This window comes from Heptranchias perlo, unplaced genomic scaffold (genome assembly GCF_035084215.1).
Source record: "Heptranchias perlo isolate sHepPer1 unplaced genomic scaffold, sHepPer1.hap1 HAP1_SCAFFOLD_1751, whole genome shotgun sequence".
Classification (NCBI taxonomy): Eukaryota; Metazoa; Chordata; class Chondrichthyes; order Hexanchiformes; family Hexanchidae; genus Heptranchias; species Heptranchias perlo.
Window position 1 is genome coordinate 4,099 of NW_027139024.1, and position 18,123 is coordinate 22,221.

The 18,123-nt window shown below is 51.6% G+C and overlaps 1 long non-coding RNA gene across 1 annotated transcript; it reads right to left on the reverse strand.

Annotated features, from left to right (window-relative positions):
• Window positions 1-5,701: 5,701 nt before the first annotated feature.
• On the reverse strand, window positions 5,702-17,436 carry LOC137309676 (uncharacterized). The gene is made up of 3 exons (XR_010959939.1): window positions 17,323-17,436; window positions 16,772-16,846; window positions 5,702-5,901 (listed from the first exon to the last, which is right to left on the reverse strand). It is a non-coding gene; the product is annotated as an uncharacterized lncRNA (long non-coding RNA).
• Window positions 17,437-18,123: the final 687 nt, after the last annotated feature.

Genomic DNA, 18,123 nt, shown 5'->3' on the forward strand with positions numbered 1-18,123 from the left:
GAGAGAGAGAGATGGACGGAGAGAGAGAGAGAGAGAGCGAGATGACGGAGAGAGAGAGATGGACGGAGAGAGAGAGAGAGTGATGGACGGAGAGAGAGAGAGAGAGAGTGATGGACGGAGAGAGAGAGAGAGAGAGTGATGGACGGAGAGAGAGAGAGAGAGTGATGGACGGAGAGAGAGAGAGAGAGAGTGATGGACGGAGAGAGAGAGAGAGAGAGTGATGGACGGAGAGAGAGAGATGGACGGAGAGAGAGAGAGAGTGATGGACGGAGAGAGAGAGAGAGAGAGTGATGGACGGAGAGAGAGAGAGAGAGAGTGATGGACGGAGAGAGAGAGAGAGAGATGGACGGAGAGAGAGAGAGAGAGAGAGATGGACGGAGAGAGAGAGAGAGAGAGAGATGGACGGAGAGAGAGAGAGCGATGGACGGAGAGAGAGAGAGAGCGATGGACGGAGAGAGAGAGAGAGAGCGATGGACGGAGAGAGAGAGAGAGCGCGATGGACGGAGAGAGAGAGAGAGCGCGATGGACGGAGAGAGAGAGAGAGCGCGATGGACGGAGAGAGAGAGAGAGCGCGATGGACGGAGAGAGAGAGAGAGCGCGATGGACGGAGAGAGAGAGAGAGAGCGATGGACGGAGGAGAGAGAGAGAGAGCGATGGACGGAGAGAGAGAGAGAGAGCGATGGACGGAGAGAGAGAGAGAGAGCGATGGACGGAGAGAGAGAGAGAGCGATGGACGGAGAGAGAGAGAGAGAGCGATGGACGGAGAGAGAGAGAGCGATGGACGGAGAGAGAGAGAGAGAGCGATGGACGGAGAGAGAGAGAGAGCGCGATGGACGGAGAGAGAGAGAGAGAGCGATGGACGGAGAGAGAGAGAGAGAGCGATGGACGGAGAGGAGAGAGAGAGAGAGCGATGGACGGAGAGAGAGAGAGAGAGCGATGGACGGAGAGAGAGAGAGAGAGCGATGGACGGAGAGAGAGAGAGAGAGCGATGGACGGAGAGAGAGAGAGAGCGATGGACGGAGAGAGAGAGAGAGCGATGGACGGAGAGAGAGAGAGAGCGATGGACGGAGAGAGAGAGAGAGCGATGGACGGAGAGAGAGAGAGAGCGATGGACGGAGAGAGAGAGAGAGCGATGGACGGAGAGAGAGAGAGAGCGATGGACGGAGAGAGAGAGAGCGATGGACGGAGAGAGAGAGAGAGAGAGATGGACGGAGAGAGAGAGAGAGAGTGATGGACGGGAGAGAGAGAGAGAGAGAGAGAGAGATGGACGGAGAGAGGAGAGAGAGAGAGAGAGCGATGGACGGAGAGAGAGAGAGAGAGAGAGCGATGGACGGAGAGAGAGAGAGAGAGAGAGAGCGATGGACGGAGAGAGAGAGAGATGAGAGAGAGCGATGGACGGAGAGAGAGAGAGAGAGAGAGGAGCGATAGACGGAGAGAGAGAGAGCGATGGACGGAGAGAGAGAGAGCGATGGACGGAGAGAGAGAGAGAGAGATCGAGAGCGATGGACGGAGAGAGAGAGAGCGAGAGCGATGGACGGAGAGAGAGAGAGAGAGAGCGATGGACGAGAGGAGAGAGAGAGAGAGAGAGAGCGATGGACGGAGAGAGAGAGAGAGAGAGAGAGAGCTGGACGGAGAGAGAGAGAGAGAGATGGACGGAGAGAGAGAGAGCGAGAGCGATGGACGGAGAGAGAGAGAGAGAGAGTGATGGACGGAGAGAGAGAGAGAGAGAGTGATGGACAGAGAGAGAGAGGGAGAGAGAGAGAGAGATGGACGGAGAGAGAGAGAGAGAGAGAGAGAGAGAGATGGGACGGAGAGAGAGAGAGAGAGAGAGAGAGTGATGGACGGAGAGAGAGAGAGAGATGACGGAGAGAGAGAGAGAGAGATGGACGGAGAGAGAGAGAGCGATGGACGGAGAGAGAGAGCGATGGACGGAGAGAGAGAGCGATGGACGGAGAGAGAGAGAGAGCGCGATGGACGGAGAGAGAGAGAGAGAGAGCGATGGACGGAGAGAGAGAGAGAGAGCGATGGACGAGAGAGAGAGAGAGAGCGATGGACGAGAGAGAGAGAGAGAGCGATGACGGAGAGGAGAGAGAGAGAGCGATGGACGGAGAGAGAGAGAGAGAGAGCGATGGACGGAGAGAGAGAGAGAGAGAGAGCGATGGACGGAGAGAGAGAGAGAGCGATGGACGGAGAGAGGAGAGCGAGCGATGGACGGAGAGAGAGAGAGAGAGCGATGGACGGAGAGAGAGAGAGAGAGCGATGGACGGAGAGAGAGAGAGAGAGAGCGATGGACGGAGAGAGAGAGAGAGAGCGATGGACGGAGAGAGAGAGAGAGAGCGATGGACGGAGAGAGGAGAGAGAGAGCGATGGACGGAGAGAGAGAGAGAGAGAGCGATGGACGGAGAGAGAGAGAGAGAGAGCGATGGACGGAGAGAGAGAGAGAGAGAGCGATGGACGGAGAGAGAGAGAGAGAGGCGATGGACGGAGAGAGAGAGAGAGAGAGAGCGATGGACGGAGAGAGAGAGAGAGAGCGATGGACGGAGAGAGAGAGAAGCGAGCGATGGACGGAGAGAGAGAGAGAGAGCGATGGACGGAGAGAGAGAGAGAGAGCGATGGACGGAGAGACGAGAGAGAGAGCGATGGACGGAGAGAGAGAGAGAGAGAGCGATGGACGGAGAGAGAGAGAGAGAGAGCGATGGACGGAGAGAGAGAGAGAGAGCGAGAGCGATGGACGGAGAGAGAGAGAGAGAGAGAGAGCGCGATGGACGGAGAGAGAGAGAGAGAGAGAGAGAGCGCGATGGACGGAGAGAGAGAGAGAGAGAGAGCGCGATGGACGGAGAGAGAGAGAGAGAGAGAGAGAAGAGAGCGATGGACGGAGAGAGAGAGAGTGAGAGAGTGAGCGAGAGGGAGCGACGGACGAGAGAGAGAGAGCGATGGACGGAGAGAGAGAGAGAGAGCGATGGACGGAGAGAGAGAGAGAGAGAGAGAGCGAGAGCGATGGACGGAGAGAGAGAGAGAGAGCGATGGACGGAGAGAGAGAGAGAGCGAGCGATGGACGGAGAGAGAGAGCGATGGACGGAGAGAGAGAGAGAGAGCGATGGACGGAGTGAGAGAGAGAGAGCGATGGACGGAGAGAGAGAGAGAGAGCGATGGACGGAGAGAGAGAGAGAGATGGACGGAGAGAGAGAGAGAGATGGACGGAGAGAGAGAGAGAGAGAGAGAGCGATGGATGGAGAGAGAGAGAGAGAGCGATGGACGGAGGAGAGAGAGAGACAGCGATGGACGGAGAGAAAGAGAGAGAGAGAGAGAGAGTGATGGATGGAGAGAGAGAGAGATGGACGGAGAGAGAGAGAGAGAGATGGACGGAGAGAGAGAGAGAGAGAGAGAGAGAGTGATGGACGGAGAGAGAGAGAGAGAGAGAGAGCGATGGACGGAGAGAGAGAGAGAGAGAGATGGACAGAGAGAGAGAGAGAGAGAGAGAGAGAGAGAGAGAGAGAGCGATGGACGGAGAGAGAGAGAGAGAGAGAGCGATGGACGGAGAGAGAGAGAGAGAGAGAGGAGACGAGAGATGAGAGAGAGAGAGAGAGAGAGAGATCCGAGAGAGAGAGAGAGAGAGAGAGAGACGGAAAGAGAGGGAGAGAGATGGACGGAGAGAGAGAGAGAGATGGACGAGAGAGAGAGAGAGTGTGATGGACGGAGAGAGAGAGAGAGAGAGAGATGGACGGAGAGAGAGAGAGAGATGGACGGAGAGAGAGAGAGAGCGATGGACGGAGAGAGACGAGAGAGAGCGCGATGGACGGAGAGAGAGAGAGAGCGCGATGGACGGAGAGAGAGAGAGAGCGCGATGGACGGAGAGAGAGAGAGAGCGATGGACGGAGAGAGAGAGAGAGAGCGATGGACGGAGAGAGAGAGAGAGAGCGATGGACGGAGAGAGAGAGAGAGAGCGATGGACGGAGAGAGAGAGAGAGAGCGATGGACGGAGAGAGAGAGAGAGAGAGCGATGGACGGAGAGAGAGAGAGAGAGCGATGGACGAGAGAGAGAGAGAAGAGAGCGATGGACGGGAGAGAGAGAGAGAGAGAGCGATGGACGGAGAGAGAGAGAGAGAGCGATGGACGGAGAGAGAGAGAGAGAGCGATGGACGGAGAGAGAGAGAGAGAGCGATGGACGGAGAGAGAGAGAGAGAGCGATGGACGGAGAGAGAGAGAGAGCGATGGACGGAGAGAGAGAGAGAGAGAGAGCGATGGACGGAGAGAGAGAGAGAGCGATGGACGGAGAGAGAGAGAGAGAGAGATGGACGGCGAGAGAGAGAGAGAGAGAGATGGACGTGAAGGAGAGAGAGAGAGAGCGATGGACGGAGAGAGAGAGAGGAGAGCGATGGACGGAGAGAGAGAGAGAGCGAATGGACGGAGAGAGAGAGAGAGCGATGGACGGAGAGAGAGAGAGAGCGATGGACGGAGAGAGAGAGAGAGAGATGGACGGAGGAGAGAGAGAGAGAGGAGAGCGATGGACGGAGAGAGAGAGAGAGAGATGGACGGAGAGAGAGAGAGAGAGATGGACGGAGAGAGAGAGAGAGAGAGAGAGAGATGGACGGAGAGAGAGAGAGAGAGAGAGAGAGCGATGGACGGAGAGAGAGAGAGAGAGGACGAGAGCGATGGACGGAGAGAGAGAGAGCGATGGACGGAGAGAGAGAGAGCGATGGACGAGAGAGAGAGAGAGCGATGGACGGAGAGAGAGAGAGCGATGGACGGAGAGAGAGAGAGCGATGGACGGAGAGAGAGAGAGAGAGATCGAGAGCGATGGACGGAGAGAGAGAGAGAGAGCGCGAGAGCGATGGACGGAGAGAGAGAGAGAGATAGCGAGAGCGATGGACGGAGAGAGAGAGAGAGAGAGAGAGCGATGGACGGAGAGAGAGAGAGAGAGAGATGAGAGCGATGGACGGAGAGAGAGAGAGAGAGAGAGAGTGATGGACAGAGAGAGAGAGAGAGAGAGTGATGGACGGAGAGAGAGAGAGAGAGTGATGGACAGAGAGAGAGAGATGGACGTGAGAGAGAGAGATGGACGGAGAGAGAGAGAGAGAGAGAGAGAGAGAGAGATGGACGGAGAGAGAGAGAGAGAGAGAGAGAGTGATGGACGGAGAGAGAGAGAGAGAGAGAGATGGACGGAGAGAGAGAGAGAGATGGACGGAGAGAGAGAGAGAGATGGACGGAGAGAGAGAGAGAGAGATGGACGGAGAGAGAGAGAGAAGAGATGGACGGAGAGAGAGAGAGAGAGAGAGATGGACGGAGAGAGAGAGAGGAGATGGCACGGAGAGAGAGAGAGAGAGATGGACGGAGAGAGAGAGAGAGAGATGGACGGAGAGAGAGAGAGAGAGATGGACGGAGAGAGAGAGAGAGATGCACGGAGAGAGAGAGAGAGATGGACGGAGAGAGAGAGAGAGATGGACGGAGAGAGAGAGAGAGATGGACGGAGAGAGAGAGAGAGATGGACGGAGAGAGAGAGAGAGATGGACGGAGAGAGAGAGAGAGATGGACGGAGAGAGAGAGAGAGAGATGGACGGAGAGAGAGAGAGAGATGGACGGAGAGAGAGAGAGAGATGGACGGAGAGAGAGAGATGGACGGAGAGAGAGAGAGAGATGGACGGAGAGAGAGAGAGAGATGGACGGAGAGAGAGAGAGAGAGAGATAGACGGGAGAGAGAGAGAGAGAGAGAGATGGACGGAGAGCAGGACTCTGCTCGTACCAGGATAGTTGCGACAACCTCCTGCGGTCGAGCCCCTTCTCCAGCTCTCACTGAACAGTGAGAAGTTCCACTTCAGGATCTGGTCATTACTGAGTGTATCTGGGGTAAGATTACAGATCTCCAGCCTGGAATAGTGCCTGATAAACTCAGGGAAGGCCATCCTGGGAATGAGGGAGAGAATACAACATCACAATTAATCACCAGGGTCTGCTCGGGGGTGAAGAAAACTCTTCAGCCCATTCGATCCATTCTATCCCACCCTCCCTGAATCCCAACCCTGCCATCTCCCCGTCACCCTCATGTCCCAGCCTGACCTCCGTCGCCCCCCTCATGGGAGGCTTCACTGGTGCTGTGAGGGGGGAGTTTAAACTAATTTGTCAGGGGGATGGGCACCAGGATGCAGCATTAGAAAGGGGGAAACAAGGGACACAAAGGATTGGGAGAGACAGATAACACTGGAGTAAGAAATAGTCCAGTATTGGGTGGGATCAGACTAAGAGAGAGTACGAGAAAGTCTAAGACTGGTTTACAGTGCATGTGTGTGAACGCACGAAGTGTGGGAAACAGGGTCGGTGAGCTGCAGGCGCAAATAGACACATGGGAATATGATGTCATGGCGATAACGGAGACCTGGCTCAAAAAAGGGCAGGATTGGGGACTAAATATTCCTGGATACAAGGTGTTCGGGAAAGATAGGGAAGAGAAGAAAGGGTGGGGGGGGCAGTATTGATTAAGGAGAATATTGCAGTGCTGGAGAGAGAGGATGTCCTGGAGGGGTCAAGGACAGAATCTATTTGGTCAGAAGTAATGAACAATCGAGGTACCATCACACTACTGGGTTGTATTCTATGGTCCACCAACCAGTGGGAAGGAGATAGAGGAGCAAATTTGCAGGGAAATTACAGAGAGGTGCAAGAACCATGGAGCAGTGATAATGGGGGACTTCAATTATCCCAATACAGACTGGGATAGTAACAGTGTAAAAGGGCAGAGAGGGGGGAGGAATTCCTGAAATGTGTTCAGGAGAACTTTCTTGATCAGTGTGTTTCTGGCCCAATGAGGAAGGAGGCATTGCTGGATCTGGGTCTGGGGAATGAGGTGGGTCAAGTGGAGCAAGTGTCAGTGGGGGAACATTTAGGGAACAGTTGATCATAGTGTCATAAGGTTTAGAATAGCGATGGAAAAGGACAAGGAGCAATCTGGAGTGAAATTCTCAATTGGAGGAGGGCCAATTTCAGTGGGATGAGAACGGATCTGACCCGGGGAAATTGGAATCAAAGATTGGCAGGCAAAAGTGTAATTGAACAGTGGGCGGCCTTTACATAAGAACATAAGAAATAAGAGGAGTAGGCCATTCGGCCCCTTGAGCCTGCTCCGCCATTCTATCAGATCATGGCTGATCTTCAACCTCAACTCCACTTTCCCGCCCGATCCCCATATCCCTTGATTCCCGAGAGTCCAAAAATCTATCGATCTCAGCCCTGAATATACTCAATGACTCAGCATCCACAGCCCTCTGGGGGAGAGAATTCCAGATTCACAACCCTCTGAGTGATGATATTTTAGAAGGATCATCAAATGAGGCCCTGTGGGTTGAACTGTGGAACAAAAAAGGGGCAATCACACTGGGAGTGTACTATAGACCCACAGCTTTTACTCCTGTTCTATCTTTGTCCTTTTCCATAACTATGATAAATCTAACTGTATTATGATCACTCCCACCAAAATGCTCTCCCACTGATACTCCTTCCACCTGCCCAGCTTCATTCCCTAAAACTCAATCCAGAACTGCCCCCTCTCTTGTTGGGCTTGCTTTGCACTGGCTAAAAAAGTTCTCCTGAACGCAATTTAAGAATCCTGCTCCCTCTGTACCTTTCACACTGTGGGAGAACCTTCACCACACGGACTGCAGCGGTTCAAGAAGGCGGCTCACCACCACCTTCTCAAGGGGCAATTAGGGATGGGCAATAAATGCCGGCCTCGCCAGCGATGCCCACATCCCATGAACGAATAATAAAAAACACTGATTGTATCCCAGTTAATATTCGGGTTGTTGAAATCCCCGACTATTACTGCCTGATTGTTTTTATACTTCTCAGGAATTTGCCGACATATTTGCTCCTCTCTCTCCCTCTGACTATTTGGGGGTCTATAGTACACTCCCAGTGTGATTACCCCTTTTTTGTTCTTCAGTTCAACCCATAGGGCCTCATTTGATGATCCTTCTTTGGATTTTCTTTAATCTTACTGGCTAATAATTTTTCATGCCCTCTTTTTGCTTTCCTTATTTCCTTTTTAACGTCATCCCTGTACTTTCTATACTCCTCTCGGCTTTCTGCAGTATTTAGTTTTCTGTGACAGTCATAAGCTTTCTTTTTCTGCTTTAAATTGCCCCGTATACTTCCAGACAACCAGGGGGCTCTAAATTTGGCAGTGCCACCCTTTTTCTTTGAGGGACGTGTCTGCATTGTACCCGTAGAATTTCACTTTTCAGTGCCTCCCACTGGCTTGCCACTGATTTCTCCTCAAGTAGTTGTGACCAGTCCACTTCTGCCAAATCACCTCTTAGTTCTGTAAAATTCACAAAGGAAAGGGATGATCCGGACGTAGTAGTTAAAGAGGAGAGGTGTGAAATATTGGATAAGGTAAACATAACGAGAGAGGAAGTACTAGAGGGACTGGAATCCTTGAAAGTTGATAAGTCACCAGGGCCGGATGGATTGTTTCCTGGGCTATTGAAGGAAGCCAGGGAGGAAATAGCGGATGCTCTGAGGATCATTTTCCAATCCTCACTAGATACAGGAGAGGTACCGGAGGACTGGAAGACTGCAAACGTAGTACCATTGTTTAAAAAGGGTACGAGGGAAAGGCCGAACAATTATAGGCCAGTCAGTCTTACCTCGGTGGTGGGCAAACTATTAGAATCAATACTGAGAGATAGGATAAACTGTCACTTGGAAAGGCATGGTTTAATCAGGGATAGTCAGCATGGATTTGTTCAGGGAAGGTCATGCCTTACAAATCTGATTGAATTCTTTGAGGAAGTGACAAGGAGGATTGATGAGGGTAGTGCAGTGGATGTTGTCCACATGGATTTTAGTAAGGCATTTGACAAAGTCCCACATGGCAGACTGGTCAGAAAGGTAAAAGCCCATGGGATACAGGGAAATGTGGCGAATTGGATCCAAAACTGTCTCAGTAACAGGGAACAAAGGGTAAAAGTCGATGGATGTCTTTGCGAATGGGAATCCGTTTCCAGTGGTGTGCCACAGGGCTCAGTGTTGGGTCCCTTGCTGTTTGTGGTATATATTAATGATTTGGACTTGAATGTAGGGGGCATGATCGGCAAATTTGCAGATGACACAAAAATTGTCCGTGTAGTTGATAGTGAAGAGGATAGCTGTAGACTCCAAGAAGATATCATTGGGTTGGTGGAGTGGGCGGAAAAGTGCCAAATGGAGTTCAACCCGGAGAAGTGTGAGGTAATGCACTTAGGGAGGGCAAACAGTAAAAGGGAATACGCAGTAAACGGGAATATATTGAGAGGGGTGGAGGAAGTGAGAGACCTTGGAGTGCATGTGCACAGGTCCCTGAAGGTGGCAGTACAGGTAGATAAGGTTGTGAAGAAGGCATACGGAATGCTCTCCGTTATTAGCCGAGGTACAGAATACAAAAGCAGGGATGTAATGATGGAACTGTATAAAACGCTGGTAAGGCCACAGCTGGAGTATTGTGCGCAGTTCTGGTCACCACATTACAGGAAGGATGTAATTGCTCTGGAGAGAGTGCAGAGAAGATTTACAAGAATGTTGCCAGGGCTTGAAAATTGCAGCTACGAGGAGAGATTGGATAGGCTGGGGTTGTTTTCCTTGGAGCAGAGGAGGCTGAGGGGAGACTTGATTGAGGTGTGCAAAATTATGAGGGGCCCAGATAGAGTAGACAGGAAGTACCTGTTTCCCCTCGCGGAGAGTTCAAGAACGAGAGGACATAGATTTAAGCTGATTGGTGGAAGGATTAGAGGGGACATGAGGAAAAACTTTTTTACCCAGAGGGTGGTGGGTGTATGGAATTCGCTGCCTGAATTGGTGGTAGAGGCAGGGACCCTCAACTCTTTTAAAAAGTACCTGGACCTGCACCGAAAGTGCTGTAAGCTGCAGGGCTACGGACCGGGTGCTGGAAGGTGGGATTAGAATGGGCACCTGGTTGTTCTTCGAGCCGGCATGGACACGATGGGCCGAATGGCCACCTTAGAATCATAGAAGTTTACAACATGGAAACAGGCCCTTCGGCCCAACATGTCCATGTCGCCCAGTTTATACCACTAAGCTAGTCCCAATTGCCTGCACTTGGCCCATATCCCTCTATACCCATCTTACCCATGTAACTGTCCAAATGCTTTTTAAAAGACAAAATTGTACCCGCCTCTACTACTGCCTCTGGCAGCTCGTTCCAGACGCTCACCACCCTTTGAGTGAAAAAATTGCCCCTCTGGACCCTTTTGTATCTCTCCCCTCTCACCTTAAATCTGTGCCCCCATCGTTATAGACTCCCCTACCTTTGGGAAAAGATTTTGACTATCTACCTTATCTATGCCCCTCATTATTTTATAGACTTCCATAAGATCACCCCTTAACCTCCTACTCTCCAGGGAAAAAAGTCTCAGTCCATCCAATCTTTCCCTATAAGTCAAACCATCAAGTCCCGGAAGCATCCTAGTAAATCTTTTCTGCACTCTTTCTAGTTTAATAATATCCTTTCTATAATAGGGTGACCAGAACTGTACACAGTATTCCAAGTGTGGCCTTACTAATGTCTTGTACAACTTCAACAAGACATCCCAACTCCTGTATTCAATGCTCTGACCAATGAAACCAAGCATGCCGAATGCCTTCTTCACCACCCTATCCACCTGTGACTCCACTTTCAAGGAGCTATGAACCTGTATTCCTAGATCTCTTTGTTCTATAACTCTCCCCAACGCCCTACCATTAACGGAGTAGGTCCTGGCCCGATTCGATCTACCAAAATGCATCACCTCACATTTATCTAAATTAAACTCCATCTGCCATTCATCGGCCCACTGGCCCAATTTATCAAGATCCCGTTGCAATACTAGATAACCTTCTTCACTGTCCACAATGCCACCAATCTTGGTGTCATCTGCAAACTTACTAACCATGCCTCCTAAATTCTCATCCAAATCATCAATATAAATAACAAATAACAGCGGACCCAGCACCGATCCCTGAGGCACACCGCTGGTCACAGGCCTCCAGTTTGAAAAACAACCCTCTACAACCACCCTCTGTCTTCTGTCGTCAAGCCAATTTTGTATCCAATTGGCTACCTCACCTTGGATCCCGTGAGATTTAACCTTATGTAACAACCTACCATGCGGTACCTTGTCAAAGGCTTTGCTAAAGTCCATGTAGACCACGTCTACTGCACAGCCCTCATCTATCTTCTTGGTTACCCCTTCAAAAAACTCAATCAAATTTGTGAGACATGATTTTCCACTCACAAAACCATGCTGACTGTTCCTAATCAGTCCCTGCCTCTCCAAATGCCTGCAGATCCTGTCTCTCAGAATACAGGATCTATAGGCCACAGCTGGAGTACTGTGTGCAGTTCTGGTCGCCACACTACAGGAAGGATGTGATCGCTTTGGAGAGGGTGCAGAGGAGATTCACCAGGATGTTACCAGGGCTGGAGCGCTTCAGCTATGAAGAGAGACTGGGAAGATTGGGTTTGTTTTCCTTGGAGCAGAGGAGGCTGAGGGGGGACATGATTGAGGTGTACAAAATTATGAGGGGCACAGATAGGATGGATACTAAGGAGCTTTTTCCCTTTGTTGAGGGTTCTTTCACAAGGGGACATAGATTCAAGGTAAAAGGCGGGAGGTTTAGAGGGGATTTGAGAAAGAACTTTTTCACCCAGAGGGTGGTTGGAGTCTGGAACTCACTGCCTGAAAGGGTTGTGGAGGCAGGAACCCTCACAACATTCAAGAAGCATTTGGATGAGCACTTGAAATGCCATAGCATACAAGGCTACGGACCAAATGCTGGAATATGGGATTAGAGTAGACAGGGCTGATGGCCGGCGCGGACACGATGGGCCGAAGGGCCTCTATCCGTGCTGTATAACTCTATGACTCTATGACCCTCTAACAACTTACCCACTACAGATGTCAGGCTCACCAGTCTGTAGTTCCCAGGCTTTTCCCTGCCGCCCTTCTTAAACAAAGGCACAACATTTGCTACCCTCCAATCTTCAGGCACCTCACCTGTAGCGGTGGATGATTCAAATATCTCTGCTAGGGGACCCGCAATTTCCTCCCTAACCTCCCATAACGTCCTGGATACATTTCATCAGGTCCCGGAGATTTATCTACCTTGATGCGCGTTAAGACTTCCAGCACCTCCCTCTCTGTAATATGTACACTCCTCAAGACATCACTATTTATTTCCCCAAGTTCCCTAACATCCATGCCTTTCTCAACCGTAAATACCGATGTGAAATATTCATTTAGGATCTCACCCATCTCTTGTGGTTCCGCACATAGATGACCTTGTTGATCCTTAAGAGGCCCTACTCTCTCCCGAGTTACTCTTTTGCTCTTTATGTATTTGTAGAAGCTCTTTGGATTCACCTTTGCCTGATCTGCCAAAGCAATCTCATGTCCCCTTTTTGCCCTCCTGATTTCTCTCTTAACTCTACTCCGGCAATCTCTATACTCTTCAAGGGATCCACTTGATCCCAGCTGCCTATGCATGTCATATGCCTCCTTCTTCTTTTTGACTAGTGCCTCAATCTCCCGAGTCATCCAAGGTTCCCTACTTCTACCAGCCTTGCCCTTCACTTTATAAGGAATGTGCTTACCCTGAACCCTGGTTAACACACTTTTGAAAGCCTCCCACTTACCAGACGTCCCTTTGCCTGCCAACAGACTCTCCCAATCAACTTCTGAAAGTTCCTGCCTGTCAAATAACATCAAAATTGGCCTTTCCCCAATTTTCCTTCTGTGCTGTATTTTTTCTATGGTTCTATATCATCCACCTGACGGATGTAATTGTTTCTTTAACCAATATTGTCACCTCCTCATTCTTATAAACTCCAGAGAGTATCGGCCATTCTCCTCAATCTCTCCTCATAGGACAACCCTCTCATCCCAGGAATCAATCTAGTGAACCTTCTCTGCACTCCCTCTAAGGCAAGTATATCCTCCCTTCGATAAGGAGACTAAAACTGTACACAGTACTCCAGGGGAGGTCTCACCCAGGCCCTGTACAATTGTAGTAAGACTTCCTTACTCTTGTACTCCAACCCCTGCAATAAGGCCAACATGCCATTTGCTTTCCTAATTACTTGCTGTACCTGCATGTTAACTTTTGTGTTTCTTGTACGAGGACACCCAAATCTCTCTGAACACCAACATTTAATAGTTTCTCACCATTTAAAAAATATTCTGTTTTTCTATTCTTCCTACCAAAGTGAATAACCTCACATTTCCCACATTATACTCCATCTGCCACCTTCTTGCCCACTCTCTTAACCTGTCTATATCCCTTTGCAGACTCTTTGTGTCCTCCTCACAGCTTACTTTCCACCTAGCTTTGTATCGTCAGCAAACTTGGATACATTGCACTCGGTCCCTTCATCTAAGTCATTGATATAGATTGTAAATAGCTGAGGCCCAAGCACTGATCCTTGTGGCACCCACTAGTTACAGCCTGACAACCTGAGAATGACCCGTTTATCCCTACTCTCTGTTTTCTGTCCGTTAACCAATCCTCTATCATGTTAATATATTATCCCCAACCCATGAGCTCTTATCTTGTGTAACAACTTTTATGTGGCACCTTATCGAATGCCTTTTGAAAATCCAAATATACATCCACTGGTTCCCCTTTATCTACCCTGCTAGTTACACCCTCAAAAAACTAATAAATTTGTCAAACACGATTTCCCTTTCATAAAACCATGTTGACTCTGCTGATCATATTATGATTTACTCAGTGTCCTGTTACCACTTCCTTAAGAATGGATTCCAGCATTTTCCGACGACTGATGTCAGGCTAACTGGCCTGTAGTTCCCTGTTTTCAGGCTAACTGGCCTGTCGTTCCCCTGTTTCAGGCTAACTGGCTGTCGTTCCCTGTTTTCAGGCTAACTGGCCCGTCGTTCCCTGTTTTCAGGCTAACTGGCCCGTCGTTCCCTGTTTCCAGGCTAACTGGCCCGTCGTTCCCTGTTTCAGGCTAACTGGCCTGTAGTAGTTCCCTGTTTTCAGGCTAACTGGCCTGTCGTTCCCTGTTTTCAGGCTAACTGGCCTGTCGTTCCCTGTTTTCAGGCTAACTGGCCTGTCGTTCCCTGTTTTCAGGCTAACTGGCCGTCGTTCCCTGTTTTCAGGCTAACTGGCCCGTCGTTCCTGTTTTCAGGCTAACTGGCCGCTCGTTCCCTGTTTTCTCTCTCCTCCTTTCTTGAATAGCGGTGGGTGATTTGCTACTTCCAATCCACGGGGACTGTTCTCGAATCTAGGAATTCTGGAAGATCACAACCAACACATCCACTATCTCTGCAGCCACCTCTTTTAGAACCTGGGATGTAGGCCATCAGGTCCAGGGATTTGTCGGCTTTTAGTCCCATTAGTTCTCCCTCTTTAAAGAGGAGATGGTTCGGGTACAGTCTCGGGACATTCCCACGAGGGGGAAAGGAGGGCAACTAAAGCCAGAGCTCCCTGGATAACAAGAGAGATAGAGAGTAAGATGAAACAGAAAAAGGGGGCGTATGACAGATGTCAGGTTGATAATACAAGTGAGAACCAGGCAGAATATAGAAAGTTCAGAGGGGAAGTGAAAAAGGAAATAAGAGGGGCAAAGAGAGAGAATGAGAATAGACTGGCGGGAACATAAAAGGGAATCCAAAAGTCTTCCACAGGCATGTAAACAGTAAACAGGAGTAAGAGGAGGGGTGGGGCCGATTAGGGACCATAAAGGAGATCTACTCATGGAGGCAGAGGGCATGGCCGAGGTACTAAATGAGGACTTTGCATCTGTCTTTACCAAGGAAGAAGATGCTGCCAGAGTCTCAGTAAAGGAAGATATAGTTGAGATACTGGATGGGCTAAAAATTGATAAAGAGGAGGTACTGGAAAGTCCAGCTGTACTTAAAGTAGATAAGTCACCCGGTCCGGATGGGATGCATCCTAGGTTGCTGAGGGAAGTAAGGGTGGAAATTGCAGAGGTACTGGCCATAATCTTCCAAATATCCGTAGATACGGGGGTGGTGCCAGAGGACTGGAGAATTGCAAATGTTACACCCTTGTTCAAAAAAGGGTGTAAGGATAAACCCAGCAACTACAGGCCAGTCAGTTTAACCTCAGTGGTGGGGAAACTTTTAGAAACGATAATCCGGGACAGAATTAACAGTCACTTGGACGAGTGTGGATTGATGAGGGAAAGTCAGCACGGATTTGTTAAAGGCAAATCGTGTTTAACTAACCTGATCGAGTTTTTTGATGAGGTAACAGAGAGGGTCGATGAGGGCAATGCGGTGGATGTGGTGTATATGGACTTTCAAAAGGCGTTTGATAAAGTGTCACATGCTAGGCTTATCATGAAGATTGTGGCCCATGGAATAAAGGGGGCAGTAGCAACATGGATACAGAATTGGCTAAGGGACAGGAAACAGAGAGTAGTGGTGAACGGTTGTTTTTCGGACTGGAGGGAGGTGTACAGTGGTGTTCCCCAGGGGTCAGTGCTGGGACCACTGCTTTTCTTGATATATATTAATGACTTGGACTTGGGTGTTTCGGGCACAATTCAAAATTTGCTGATGATACAAAACTTGGAAGTGTAGTGAACAGTGAGGAGGACAGTGATAGACTTCAAGAGGATACAGACAGGCTGGTGGAATGGGCGGACACGTGGCAGATGAAATTTAATGCAGAAAAATGTGAACTGATATATTTCAGTCGGAAGAACGAGGAGAGGCAATATAAACTAGAGGGCACAATTCTAAAAGGGGTACAGGAACAGAGAGATCTGGGGGTATATGTACACAAATCATTGAAGGTGGCAGGGCAGGTTGAGAAAGTGGTTAAAAAAGCAAACGGGATCCTGGGCTTTATAAATAGAGGCATAGAGTACAAAAGTAAGGAAGTCATGATGAACCTTTCTAAAACACTGGTTCGACCACAACTGGAGTATTGTTTTCAATTCTGGGCACCGCACTTTAGGAAAGATGTGAAGGCCTTAGAGAGGGTGCAGAAGAGATTTACTAGAATGATTCCAGGGATGAGGGACTTTAGTTACGTGGATAGACTGGAGAAACTGGGGTTGTTCTCCTTGGAACAGAGACGGTTGTGAGGAGATTTGATCGAGGTGTTCAAAATCATGAAGGGTCCAGACAGAGTAGATAGAGAGAAACTGTTCCCATTGGTGGAAGGGTCAAGGACCAGAGGACACAGATTTAAGGTGATTGGCAAAAGAACCAAAGGTGACATGAGGAAAAACTTTTTTACCCAGCGAGTGTTTATGATCTGGAATGCACTGCCCGAGGGAAAAAATTTGTAGGGGAATGGGATTAACTGGATTGCTCTTACTAAGAGCTGGCATGGGCTTGATGGGCCAAATGGCCTCTTCCTGTGCTGTTACCTTTCCATGATTCTATCCACAACTTCCCACACTGGCCTTTTACCAAACAGGAGTGTGTCAGGAGTGATGCCCCCAGGAGTGACGAGCTGGCTCGAACACGGAGTTAAATGGGCCTCAGGTGGAGCAGGTCCTGTGCCCGGCCCCCAGGGAGAGGATGGGGGCCCGGGAGAGGATGGGGGCCCGGGAGAGGATGGGGGCCCGGGAGAGGATGGGGGCCCGGGAGAGGATGGGGGCCCGGGAGAGGATGGGGGCCCGGGAGAGGATGGGGGCCCGGGAGAGGATGGGGGCCCGGGAGAGGATGGGGGCCCGGGAGAGGATGGGGGCCCGGGAGAGGATGGGGGCCCGGGAGAGGATGGGGGCCCGGGAGAGGATGGAACTTACCAGAACTCCCCGTCTTCAGTCCGTTTCCTCAATCGGTCCCGGTCACCACCTGAAATCCCCGACCACTGGGAGGAGCTGCCATCGGGGATTAAAACAACGTTCATCAGTCCCGCCTGCCTCTCCGTGAGGGGCTTCAGATATCTCCCCCTCCGTGAGGGGCTTCAGATATCTCCCCCGCCTCCCCCTCCCCCTCACCATCCTTACCCTCCCCCCCCGTCCCTCCCTCCTCACCCTCCTCCTCCTCACCCCCTCTCCTCCTCACCCCCTCTCCTCCTCACCCCCTCTCCTCCTCACCCCCTCTCCTCCTCACCCCCTCTCCTCCTCACCCCCTCTCCTCCTCACCCCCTCTCCTCCTCACCCCCTCTCCTCCTCCCCCTCCTCACCGTCCTCCCCCTCCTCACCGTCCTCCCCCCTCCTCCCCTCCTTAACCAGTCTCCTCACCATCCTCCCCCTCTCCACACCGTCCTGCCCCTCCTCTCCCCCCTCCCCTCCTCACCGTCCTCCCCTCCCCCTCTCCTCACCCCCTCCTCCTCTCCTCTTCTCTCACTCACTTGTCACTCCAGGCTCCGGTCCACTCCACCTCACCCCAGGGATTGCGGATCCGCACTAACTGCACTGTTGTTCCCCGGAACATCACCTGCCAGAGGACCAGAGACATCCATCAGACAACAGGCCCCGTCACCGCGACAGCAGGCCCCGTCACCGCCCGTCACCGCCACAGCAGGCCCCGTCACCGCCCGTCACCGCCACAGCAGGCCCCGTCACCGCCACAGCAGGCCCCGTCACCGCCACAGCAGGCCCCGTCACCGCCACAGCAGGCCCCGTCACCGCGACAGCAGGCCCCGTCACCGCCACAGCAGGCCCCGTCACCGCCACAGCAGGCCCCGTCACCGCCACAGCAGGCCCCGTCACCGCCACAGCAGGCCCCGTCACCGCCACAGCAGGCCCCGTCACCGCCACAGCAGGCCCCGTCACCGCCACAACAACGCCCCGTCACCGCCACAACACGCCCCGTCACCGCCACAACACGCCCCGTCACCGCCACAACACGCCCCGTCACCGCCACAACACGCCCCGTCACCGCCACAACACGCCCCGTCACCGCCACAACACGCCCCGTCACCGCCACAACACGCCCCGTCACCGCCACAACAGCGCCCCGTCACCGCCACAACAGGCCCCGTCACCGCCACAACAGGCCCCGTCACCGCCACAACAGGCCCCGTCACCGCCACAACAGGCCCCGTCACCGCCACAACAGGCCCCGTCACCGCCACAACAGGCCCCGTCACCGCCACAACAGGCCCCGTCACCGCCACAACAGGCCCCGTCACCGCCACAACAGGCCCCGT